The 13,126-nt window shown below is 47.8% G+C and overlaps 1 protein-coding gene, 1 non-coding gene and 1 pseudogene across 3 annotated transcripts in view; all 3 read left to right on the forward strand.

Moving 5' to 3' along the window:
* SMN2 (survival of motor neuron 2, centromeric) overlaps positions 1-13,126 on the forward strand; it is a 95,491-nt gene that overhangs the window by 16,643 nt on the left and 65,722 nt on the right. The gene's annotated exons all lie outside the window — the stretch shown is intronic.
* LOC134932453 (U5 spliceosomal RNA) lies at positions 3,857-3,942 on the forward strand (annotated as a pseudogene).
* On the forward strand, positions 5,718-5,832 carry LOC134961355 (U5 spliceosomal RNA). The gene has a single exon (XR_010187894.1). It is a non-coding gene; the product is annotated as a U5 spliceosomal RNA (small nuclear RNA).

Consider the following 13,126-nt stretch of genomic DNA (forward strand, 5'->3'; position numbering starts at 1 on the left):
TATACACACATGCAGGTGTTATACTACGACCAGCTGTAGCGACTGCCTGGATGGGCAGTGCGGGGGTAGTTTGGTCAGAGTCCCTGATTGAAAATATTGATACCCTGGACAGGGACAATATTTTACTGTCGTTAGAACAAATAAAGGATGCATTTCTTTATATGCGTGATGCACAGAGGGATATATGCACACTGGCATCACGGGTAAGTGCTATGTCCATTTCGGCCAGAAGAGCTTTATGGACGCGACAGTGGACAGGCGATGCGGATTCAAAACGGCATATGGAAGTTTTGCCGTATAAGGGGGAGGAGTTATTTGGAGTCGGTCTATCAGATTTGGTGGCCACGGCTACAGCCGGGAAATCCACCTTTCTACCTCAAGTCACTCCCCAACAGAAAAAGGCACCGACTTTTCAACCGCAGCCCTTTCGTTCCTTTAAAAATAAGAGAGCAAAGGGCTATTCATATCTGCCACGAGGCAAAGGTCGAGGGAAGAGACAGCAACACGCAGCTCCTTCCCAGGATCAGAAGCCCTCCCCGGCTTCTACAAAAGCCTCAGCATGACGCTGGGGCTTCTCAAGCGGACTCGGGGACGGTGGGGGGTCGTCTCAAAAATTACAGCGCGCAGTGGGCTCACTCGCAAGTAGATCCCTGGATCCTGCAGATAATATCTCAGGGATACAGGTTGGAATTAGAGACAGATCCACCTCGCCGTTTCCTGAAGTCTGCTTTACCAACGTCCCCCTCCGAAAGGGAGACGGTGTTGGAAGCCATTCACAAGCTGTACTCTCAGCAGGTGATAGTCAAGGTACCTCTTCTACAACAAGGGAAGGGGTATTATTCCACTCTTTTTGTGGTACCGAAGCCGGATGGCTCGGTAAGGCCTATTCTAAATCTGAAGTCCTTGAACCTGTACATAAAGAAGTTCAAGTTCAAAATGGAGTCACTCAGAGCAGTGATAGCGAACCTGGAAGAGGGGGACTTTATGGTATCCTTGGACATCAAGGATGCGTATCTCCACGTTCCAATTTACCCCTCACACCAGGGGTACCTCAGGTTCGTTGTACAAAACTGTCACTATCAGTTTCAGACGCTGCCGTTCGGATTGTCCACGGCACCTCGGATCTTTACAAAGGTAATGGCCGAGATGATGATTCTTCTTCGAAGAAAAGGCGTATTAATTATCCCATACTTGGACGATCTCCTAATAAGGGCGAGGTCCAGAGAACAGCTAGAGATGGGATTAGCACTGTCTCAAGAAGTGCTAAAACAGCACGGGTGGATTCTGAATATTCCAAAATCCCAGTTAATGCCGACAACTCGTCTGCTGTTCCTAGGGATGATTCTGGACACGGTTCAGAAAAAGGTTTTTCTCCCGGAGGAAAAAGCCAAGGAGTTATCCGAGCTTGTCAGGAACCTCCTAAAACCAGGAAAGGTGTCTGTACATCAATGCACAAGAGTCCTGGGAAAAATGGTGGCTTCTTACGAAGCAATTCCATTCGGCAGATTCCACGCAAGAATTTTCCAAAGGGATCTGTTGGACAAATGGTCAGGGTCGCATCTTCAGATGCACCTGCGGATAACCCTGTCTCCAAGGACAAGGGTGTCTCTTCTGTGGTGGTTGCAGAGTGCTCATCTATTGGAGGGCCGCAGATTCGGCATACAGGATTGGATCCTGGTGACCACGGACGCCAGCCTGAGAGGCTGGGGAGCAGTCACACAAGGAAGAAACTTCCAGGGAGTATGGACGAGCCTGGAAACGTCTCTTCACATAAACATTCTGGAACTAAGAGCAATATACAATGCTCTAAGCCAGGCAGAACCTCTGCTTCAGGGAAAACCGGTGTTGATCCAGTCGGACAACATCACGGCAGTCGCCCATGTGAACAGACAGGGCGGCACAAGAAGCAGGAGTGCAATGGCAGAAGCTGCAAGGATTCTTCGCTGGGCAGAGAATCATGTGATAGCACTGTCAGCAGTGTTCATCCCGGGAGTGGACAACTGGGAAGCAGACTTCCTCAGCAGACACGATCTTCACCCGGGAGAGTGGGGACTTCATCCAGAAGTCTTCCACATGCTGGTAACCCGTTGGGAAAGACCAATGGTGGACATGATGGCGTCTCGCCTCAACAAAAAACTGGACAGGTATTGCGCCAGGTCAAGAGATCCGCAGGCAATAGCTGTGGACGCGCTGGTAACGCCTTGGGTGTACCAGTCGGTGTATGTGTTTCTTTATCATCCACTAGGGGTCACTGGAGTACTCTTGGGATATGGACGGGCGGAGCCGAACAAAGGCACTGAATATTCAAATTTAGGACCCTCCCACCCCTCCATATCCCCGAGTACCTCAGTGTACTGTCTCAGTGTTTTTTCGGTGCTCACAGCACGAACATCGGCTTGTGGTATAGCCACACTTGGATTTTGATTTTTAATTTTTATTTTTAATTTTTATTTTTACACTTAGCACATCCCTTCCCAGTTTCTGGAAAAACATGGGTCCGGGATAGTGCCGCTGCACGGGCAGCGCATGGCGTGTCGGTCCTCACAAAGAGCACCCTCACAGCCACAGACAGCATGGCGTGTCGGTCCTCACGAAGAGCACCCTCACAGCCACAGACAGCCCACTGCTTCTACAAAGAGCAGCCAGGAAAAGCTGGACGGGCTTGCACAAAGAAGCCGTCGCAGCCATAGATTACTGGAAGCTGACTGGAGCTGGACGGAGCTTACACATAAAAAGCCCCGCCACAGCCAAGACTACAGAGCTGAGGCAGTCGTCAGCCATGATCAGAAAGGTAGGCTGGGGGAAACGGGGCGGTCAGCGCAGGCTGCCGCCCCGCTATGTAGGGGTTAATGCCTCCTGCGCATACGGAGCTCCGTCCGGCTGCACAGCAGGGGGAGCTCATACGCACTATGCCCAGCCGCTATGGAAGTCAGTCTGACACTGGACGGAGCTTACAGAAAGCCCCGTCACAGCCAGGATGAAAGCCCCGTCACAAGCTGGACGGAGCGTACAGGAGGTGCGGCACATGTCCTAATGGTGGGGTGTCAGGGCGGTCAGCTCACGCTGCCGCCCTGCTGTGTGGGGGTTTGCCGCCGCTGAAGCCGCCGCTGATATGCCCCGCTTAACTACGCTGGAAGCTCAGAGCGGCCGCACGTCACTCAGAGACGCCGGCCGCTCTCCCAGCGCTGATTACCCGGCACCGAGGTAGGACAGGCGCCGCCCGAGCCACAGTAAGTACCCGCTTTCTAACATGCAAGAGCGGCCGCACGTCACTCACAGACGCCGGCCGCTCTTCCAGCGCTGACACCGCACGCTGATGATACATGGCGCCGCCCGCTCTTCCGGACGGCTCCCCGGCGCTATACACAGCGCTCCCCTGCTCTCCCTGCACCCGTTCCCGCTGCAGGTAACATAGGGGAGACTACCGGGGGTAAGGGGGAGTAAATACCCATAGCAACAGCACCAAGGCTGCATGGGTTAATAAGACATAGTTTTCACAGAGCATGTCCTAAAATATGTTTCTAATTGTATGGATGGCATGCTTCCTGTTTCTGTAGGCTGCCATTTGATGTCATAAGTGTTCTATTAACTGGAATGTGATTATCACACTTTAATAGGCTATTAAGCCTATATTACCTGTATAATAGGCTATTATGTCTATATATATTAACACTGCAGCAGGTCCTGTGCTTTTCAGTGTATGCATGGCATGGGGGCCATTTTTAATCATTACAGTTTCTTCCAGTTTATAATTCTAGAACATTCCTGCCCTACATCTCTAAGCCACCAGAGGCAAAGGGGGTGTTAGTGGGAATGTAGTTCGGATTGCACATGTGAACTGCTTTTCACATAAAGAATACTCTGGTTTCTCTTCAGATCTAATAAATCTTTCGCCTGTTGCTAAAGATGTCCGTAGAGAGAAATAACCATGTGTTTCATAGCCTGGCTACGGCTGGCCTTAATATGCTTTTCAGCAACAAAAATATATATATGACACAAAAGAACTTCAACAAGTAGTGCAAGTGTCTGTCTGTTGCCTATTGTGGTGTCAGTCTGCATAGCTAGTAAGGCTCTAGCGCAGACTAAAAATAATTTTTAACGGTCCTATGTTAAGCATTGGCAATTCAAATTAAAACAGCGGTAACATCGGAGTCTCGGAAGTACTCCGCCTGCTATAACTAAAGATAGTCTTTTCAAAGGGCCAAGTTCCTTTGCAGAAACTTCGAGTGAGAAGGGTGCATTACACCAGCACTTATATAGTGCGGGGGTTTTGGGCAACATACATTGCTAAAAACCAGTGAGTCAAGGCCTCCATTTGTTTTTTAGAAAATATTAGTGGACTTTGACCACTATTTAATCGTTTCAAAATAACGCGATCCGCCATTGGCAAATGCGTCTGTGTTAAACATTTTAAAGACCCAGGATACATTTGGGTCATTAGTCTTTAGGTATGGAAACTATGAGATCACTGTTAAAAGAAGCTGCAGAGTATATCTGTAAAGCCTCTACTAACGCCTGTTTTTCATCGTAGCTAGTTCAGCACGACTAGGACAGAGCTTGGTTGGTCCTAAATTTGATATTCAGCCATTACCGCATCCAGTATCAAAACGGAATACTGGTACCGGCGTTTAATCCCTTTAGACTTCCGTTTTTCAAAGGCGGGTGTACAAAACAGTCACGCCTTGTAACGTCAGGACGCTACAGTCAGCAAGCCAGTGGTTTGATGACCTCTTTTCCAATTGTGGAAGCGCGTCTTTACATGTTACTTTGAGGGGTTTCCAGACTTCAATTCATGGATGTCTCAGCTATTTACAGATTAAAGGACAATACTGGCTCTGTCGACCGGTTTGGCAGGTTGCCATTTAGTCTCTGCTGGGTTTCAGCTGTCTTTATAATCCAAGCAGTAGTATACCAACAGAGTCAGGGTTACATATTCCCTCTGTTTGAGCAAAACCAGACGGCTCTGTCGCAATCTCAATCAGCAGGTCACTTACTGCAGTGGGAAAATGAATTTTCTGCGGTTAGTATTTGTTTATTGGAGCACAAAGTGGCATAATGGCACTTGATCTTCACAATGCGTATTTACCCATTCCGGTTTGATCTTCACGGGTTCTAGCGTTTGCAAATCGCCACAACCATTATCCATTTCGGGTCTACCGTTGCTTATCGCCTCGGGTATTTACCAAAGTTATGTTGGGGATGATAGCTCATCTCACATAAGAACTCTGTCTCAACAGAGTTTCTCTACCTTAGATGATCTGCTCATAAGAACTCTGTCTCAACAAAGTTCCTCTAACTTGCGCTACTAAGGTATACTGCGGTAGCAGATCAAGTTCGAAAACAATCGCATCTAATTCCGTCTAAACGATGTCAATTCCTAGGTAAGATTATAAATCAAAGACTTTTACCTACTACACCAGCAATAACAAATGTACGTCTAGTAATTAGTGCAAAACACGCACACTAGCGGTACATTGGTGTATTCACCTATTAAGAATAAAGATGTGTTTTCAATTTAGTTCGCCACCCTTCACTCGCGTTTCCCACAGAGGGAAAAGGGTGCATATACTCTGGACGACAGTCGCAGAGGGTCAGGATTTGTAGTTAAAATCAGCAACAAAGGTTCTAAAACACGACAGATTGCTGTCGATAAAGGTCCTAGAACTCTGTGCATTTTACAATGCAATACATGATTCGCTTTCAGTCTGACCAGGTATATACTCTGGTTTCTCTTCAGAACGAATAAATCTTTTGCCTTTTACTAAAGATTTCTGTGGAGAGGAACAACCATGAGTTTCAGGTAAATGTTTGATGCCTGTCTCACGCTGGCCTTAAGCAGTCAAACAAGGCAACGGCAGTTGCATACACAACAACCAGTGAGAACCAAGAAGCCGCATGGTAATGCGGCATGTGACTCAAATCCTCAATGGCTTAGAACACCATTATGTGAAAATGTCACATTACGTGAGTGGACATCTGTTAGACAGAGGATCTCACCCGTCAGGATTTGGATCCTGAAAACTGGACATTAAATCCAGAGGTGTTTCATATGTGAGTCCACAGAAGGGGGTTACCCTCAAGTATACATGATGGCATCTCGCCACAATTACAAAAGCTCAGTATGTGTACAAAACAGATCACAAGGGCAGTGGCGGTGGAGTCGCTCACATTCATGTGGTCATTCAGCATCGTGTATCTGGCTCCACCAGTTTCCGCTGCTCTCTCCGTTGTCAAAACGGCTCATAAGACAGTTTGTCACAGTCATACTGGTGGTAGCTCATGGGTTTCGGAGAAGTTTGCTTCTCGAATTTTCAAGGAATACTTGCACACGATCTTGGCCCGCTCATAATACGTCCAACCTGTTACATCAGGGAACGTTAGTTTACCCATAGTTACCTATGTACCTATTATCTATGTACCGCAGCTGCGGTTGACGGGGTGAGGGTGCAAACGCCCTCTTAAGAAATTGAGCATTACAGTATCGGTTATACTAACCATGTTACGAAATAGTAAGCCGTTTAAGGCAGCTCATTTTTACAAAATTTCGTGTGCTTACATAGGTGGTAAACCTCGGAAGTTTCCAACATCATCCTTCAAGTAACCCGTATTCTGTTAAACGGGGTGGGATGGAAAACTGCGTTGATCTGCACGAAGAGTGCAGGTATCTGTGTGATAAACTTATTGTCAAAGACGTTTGCCTCTATTGGCGTCTGTACACATCTTTCTACAAGGTGTCATCAAAGTTCACACTCTATTTATCCCACCTACAGCGCCAGGCGACTTGAAGTTGGGTTCAGATTTCTTACAGTTTTCATATTTTGAACCCTTTCAACAAATGGGAATTAAGTTTCTCACTTTGGAAAACAATTTTCTTATAGCCTTGGCTTCGGCAAGGGTTTTGTTTTCATATTTGGGTGCCTTGTATTCCAAGCCACCGTATTTGAGTTTTCTCATGACAAAGCAGATCTTCGGACGAATCACGCTTTCGTATTCTTCACATCAATATACCAATAGGGGTTTCCTGTGTGGACAGCACATTCTAGAATTCTGAATGTGGTACACGCATTACGCGTTTATATATGTCCCGAACGTCAACAGTACGTGATATGAATACGTTGTTTGTTCTCTATGATACTGCCAACTGGGGTTAGCCAGTTTCTTAGCAGACATTATCCAGTTGGGTAATAATAATGACTACAAGTCAGGTTTACTTTAAGGCTAAGTTACAATCGCCTGCGTCAGTAATAGCTCATCCCACAGGTCTGTGGGAATGTCAGACCCAGTGGGTCGTGGAGTGTCTAAAACGCGGCTATATAGCCTTCATGTGCACCATGTTTGTGCACGTTTACACGTTATAAATGGTGGCGCCATCAGCATCTAGCTTTGGGCTGCCTACTGTTACAAGTATCAAACAGCTCTCCCGCCCACGAGGGAAGCTTTGGTACGTCCCAAGAGTACTCCAGTGACCCCTAGTGGATGATAAAGAAAATAGGATTTTGGTACTTACCAGGTAAATCCTTTTCTTTGAATCCATAGGGGGCACTGGACGCCCACCCAGAGCAGTTTTACCTGGGTTGTTTTAAGCTCAAGGGAGCTTAGGGTAACAAGTTTTACTTGATTGATATTAAGCTCAGAGGAGCTTATGGTAACACATTTTCACCGATTGGTTCAAATTATAAAGCTCTATCGGTTATGGTGTCAACTGTTTAGTTGACAGTAAGGTTATGGGTCAACATTGTTGTTGTCCGTTATGTTATAGGTATTCTCCATTGTCAACCTCTCTATATCGTTCCTGTTCGCTCAGTAAAAAACACTGAGACAGTACACTGAGGTACTCGGGGATATGGAGGGGTGGGAGGGTCCTAAATTTGAATATTCAGTGCCTTTGTTCGGCTCCGCCCGTCCATATCCCAAGAGTACTCCAGTGCCCCCTATGGATTCAAAGAAAAGGATTTACCTGGTAAGTACCAAAATCCTATTTTCCTCCTCTGCCTCTCATACCAAAAGTATTGAGAATTATACGGCAAAGAGGCGTAAGAACGATACTAGTGGTTCCGGATTGGCCAAGAAGGACTTGGTACCCGGAACTTCAAGAGATGATCACGGAAGATCCGTGGCCTCTACCTCTAAGGAGGGACTTGCTTCAGCAGGGTCCCTGTCTGTTTCAAGACTTACCGCGGCTGCGTTTGACGGCATGGCGGTTGAACGCCGGATCCTAAAGGAAAAAGGCATGCCGGAAGAAGTCATTCCTACTTTAATTAAAGCAAGGAAGGAAGTAACCGTGCAACATTATCACCGAATTTGGCGAAAATATGTTGCGTGGTGCGAAGATCGGAGTGCTCCGACGGAGGAATTTCAACTGGGTCGATTCCTACATTTCCTGCAATCAGGATTGTCAATGGGTCTCAAATTGGGATCTATTAAGGTTCAAATTTCGGCCCTGTCGATTTTCTTTCAAAAAGAATTGGCTTCAGTCCCTGAAGTCCAGACCTTTGTTAAGGGAGTGCTGCATATACAGCCTCCTGTGGTGCCTCCAGTGGCACCGTGGGATCTCAATGTGGTTTTGGACTTCCTAAAATCTCATTGGTTTGAACCACTAAAAAAGGTGGATTTGAAATATCTCACATGGAAAGTGACCATGCTTCTAGCCCTGGCTTCTGCCAGGAGAGTGTCAGAATTGGCAGCTTTATCTTACAAAAGCCCATATCTGATTTTCCATTCGGACAGGGCAGAACTGCGGACTCGTCCGCATTTTCTCCCTAAGGTGGTGTCAGCATTTCATCTGAACCAGCCTATTGTAGTGCCTGCGGCTACAAGTGACTTGGAGGACTCCAAGTTACTGGACGTTGTCAGAGCATTAAAAATATATATTGCAAGGACAGCTGGAGTCAGAAAATCTGACTCGTTGTTTATATTGTATGCACCCAACAAGATGGGTGCTCCTGCGTCTAAGCAGACGATTGCTCGTTGGATCTGTAGCACAATCCAACTTGCACATTCTGTGGCAGGCCTGCCACAGCCTAAATCTGTAAAGGCCCACTCCACAAGGAAGGTGGGCTCATCTTGGGCGGCTGCCCGAGGGGTCTCGGCATTACAACTTTGCCGAGCAGCTACGTGGTCAGGGGAGAACACGTTTGTAAAATTTTACAAATTTGATACTCTGGCTAAGGAGGACCTGGAGTTCTCTCATTCGGTGCTGCAGAGTCATCCGCACTCTCCCGCCCGTTTGGGAGCTTTGGTATAATCCCCATGGTCCTTTCAGGAACCCCAGCATCCACTAGGACGATAGAGAAAATAAGATTTTACTTACCGATAAATCTATTTCTCGGAGTCCGTAGTGGATGCTGGGCGCCCATCCCAAGTGCGGATTATCTGCATAAATTGTACATAGTTATTGTTAACTAATTCGGGTTATTGTTGAAGGAAGCCATCTTTCAGAGGCTCCGCTGTTATCATACTGTTAACTGGGTTTAGATCACAAGTTGTACGGTGTGATTGGTGTGGCTGGTATGAGTCTTACCCGGGATTCAAAATCCTCCCTTATTGTGTACGCTCGTCCGGGCACAGTACCTAACTGGAGTCTGGAGGAGGGTCATAGGGGGAGGAGCCAGTGCACACCACCTGATCGGAAAAAGCTTTACTTTTTGTGCCCTGTCTCCTGCGGAGCCGCTATTCCCCATGGTCCTTTCAGGAACCCCAGCATCCACTACGGACTCCGAGAAATAGATTTATCGGTAAGTAAAATCTTATTTTTTTCCTTTTGTTAAAGAGTGAAGCAGATCTTCTTCAGATTGGTGATTGTACCCTCATACAGATTTAGTCTCTCATATCTGAAATGCTTCGGACAAGAAGTATTTCGGATTTTTCTGTGTTTTGGAATATTTGCATACCGTAATGAGATGTCTTGGGGATGGGACCCATTTGTTACATATACACACAGCATTAAGGCAATTCTATACAGTATATTTAATAATTTTGTGCATGAACAAACTTTGTGTACATTGAACCATCACATACCTCCCAACTGTCCCGATTTTGGCGGGACAGTCCCGTTTTTTACGGTCTGTCCCGCTGTCCCACCCGCGGGTCGCAGTGTCCTGTGGGTGGGGGGGCAGTTGGGGAGACCCCCCCCCCCCCCCCCCCCTCCCCCCCCCCCTCCCTGCCACTCGCTGCTCTGAGCACAGCAGCGGTGAATAGATGCTGTGCACATGCGCACAGTGTCTATTCACGGCAGAGAGGGACAGGGGGCATGACCAGCAGCTCTCTGAGCGCTGTCCATGCCCCCATAATGACGAAAACAGGGGCGTGGCTTGCAATCGCGGCACTTGCCGCGAGGCCATGACCCCTTTCCTATAGGCCTCACCCCCTGATTTAGGCGCGTGAAAGTGTCCCACCTTGCTGCTCTGCAGTGTTCGGAGGTATGCCATCAGATAGCAAAAGGTACCACTATCTCAATCCAGCTCAAAAATGTTAGGATTTCTTATATGGGAAAGTTAACATGTACAGTGACTTTGGTAAGAAATAAAAGCTATTCTATTAGATTTCACCTTGAGCAATGCAGTATATTGTCCTTTTCTCTGACGTCCTAAGTGGATGCTGGGACTCCGTAAGGACCATGGTGAATAGCGGCTCCGCAGGAGACTGGGCACAACTAAAGAAAGCTTTAGGACTACCTGGTGTGCACTGGCTCCTCCCTCTATGACCCTCCTCCAGACCCCAGTTAGAATCTTGTGCCCGGCTGAGCTGGATGCACACAATGACTAGGGGCTCTCCTGAGCTCCTAGAAAAAGAAAGTATATTTTAGGTTTTTTATTTTCAGTGAGATCTGCTGGCAACAGACTCACTGCTACGAGGGACTAAGGGGAGAAGAAGCAAACCTACCTGCTTGCAGCTAGCTTGGGCTTCTTAGGCTACTGGACACCATTAGCTCCAGAGGGATCGAACACAGGGCCCGACCTCGATCGTCCGGTCCAGGAGCCGCGCCGCCGTCCCCCTTACAGAGCCAGAAGCAAGAAGACGGTCCTGGAAATCGGCGGCAGAAGACTTCGGTCTTCACCAAGGTAGCGCACAGCACTGCAGCTGTGCGCCATTGCTCCTCATGCACACCTCACACTCCGGTCACTGATGGGTGCAGGGCGCTGGGGGGGGCGCCCTGAGCAGCAATATTAAACACCTTGGCTGGCAAATCTACACAATATATAGTCATATAGGCTATATATGTGTAAAATACCCCTGCCAGAGATCCATAAAAAAGCTGGAGAAGTCCGCAGAAAAAGGGGCGGGGCTATCTCCCTCAGCACACTGGCGCCATTTTTTCTTCACAGTGCAGCTGGAAGACAGCTCCCCAGGCTCTCCCCTGTAGTTTTCAGGCTCAAAGGGTTAAAAAGAGAGGGGGGGCACTAAATTTAGGCGCAATATTGTATATACAAGCAGCTATTGGGAAAAATCACTCAGTTATAGTGTTAATCCCTGCATTATATAGCGCTCTGGTGTGTGCTGGCATACTCTCTCTCTGTCTCCCCAAAGGACTTTGTGGAGTCCTGTCCTCAGTCAGAGCATTCCCTGTGTGTGTGCGGTGTGTCGGTACGGCTGTGTCGACATGTTTGAGGAGGAAGGATGGATAAGTGGAAGGTATTAACCGACAGTGTCAACTCCTTATGTAAAAGGCTGGATGACGTAACCGCTATGGGACAGCCGGCTTCTCAGCCCGCGCCTGCCCAGGCGTCTCAAAGGCCATCAGGGGCTCAAAAACGCCCACTACCTCAGATTTCAGATACAGATGTCGACACGGAGTCTGACTCCAGTGTCGAGGAGGTTGAGACATATACACAATCCACTAGGAACATCCGTTGCATGATCTCGGCAATGAAAAATGTGTTACACATTTCTGACATTAACCCAAGTACCACAAAAAAGGGGTTTTCTGTTAGGGGAACAAAACACTGGCTGCTTTTTCTCCCCAATCAGATGAGTGAATGAAGCATGGGTTCCCCCGATAAGAAACTGGTAATTTCTAAAAAGTTACTGATGGCGTACCCTTTCCCGCCAGAGGATAGGTCACGTTGGGAGATATCCCCTAGGGTGGATAAGGCGCTCACACGTTTGTCAAAAAAGGTGGCACTGCCGTCTTAGGATACGGCCACTTTGAAGGAGCCTGCTGATAAAAAGCAGGAGGCTATCTTGAAGTCTGTGTATATACACACTCGGGTACTATACTGAGACCTGCAATTGCCTCAGCATGGATAGTGCTGCTGCAGCGTGGTCTGATACCCTGTCAGATAATATTGATACCCTAGACAGGGATACTATTTTGCTAACCATAGAGCATATTAAAGACGTCGTCTTATATATGAGGGATGCACGGATATTTGCCGGCTGGCATCCAAAATTAATGCAATGTCCATTCTGCCAGGAGGGTATTAGGGACCCGGCAGTGGACAGGTGATGCTGACTTTAAACGCACATGGAGATTCTGCCTTATGAGGGTGAGGAATTGTTTGGGGATGGTCTCTGGGACCTCGTATCCACAGCAACAGCTGGGTAGAAATTTTTTTACCTCCAGGTTTCCTCACAGCCTTAGAAAGCACCGTATTATCAGGTACAGTCCTTTCGGCTTCAGAAAAGCGAGCGGGTAAAAGGCGCTTCCTTTCTGCACAGAGACAAGGGAAGAGGGAAAAAGCTGCACCAGACAGCCAGTTCCCAGGATCAAAAATCTTCCCCCGCTTCATCTGAGTCCACCGCATGACGCTGGGGCTCCACAGGTGGAGCCAGGTGCGGTGGGGGCGCGTCTCGGGAACTTAAGCGACCAGTGGGCTCGCTCACAGGTGGATCCCTGGGTTCTGCAAGTAGTATCACAGGGATACAAGCTGGAGTTCGAGGCGACTCCCCCTCGCCGTTACCTCAAATCAGCCTTGCCTGCTGCCCTCGGAGAAAGGGGAGGTAGTACTGGCGGCAATTCACAAGCTGTACTTCCAGCAGGTGATAATCAAGGTACCCCTCCTTCAACAAGGCCGGGGTTACTATTCCACAATGTTTGTGGTACCGAAACCAGACGGTTCGGTGAGACCCATTCTAAAATTGAAATCTTTGAACACTTATATACGAAGGTTCAAGTTCAAAATGGAAT

Source organism: Pseudophryne corroboree, chromosome 1 (assembly GCF_028390025.1).
Source record: "Pseudophryne corroboree isolate aPseCor3 chromosome 1, aPseCor3.hap2, whole genome shotgun sequence".
Lineage (NCBI taxonomy): Eukaryota > Metazoa > Chordata > Amphibia > Anura > Myobatrachidae > Pseudophryne > Pseudophryne corroboree.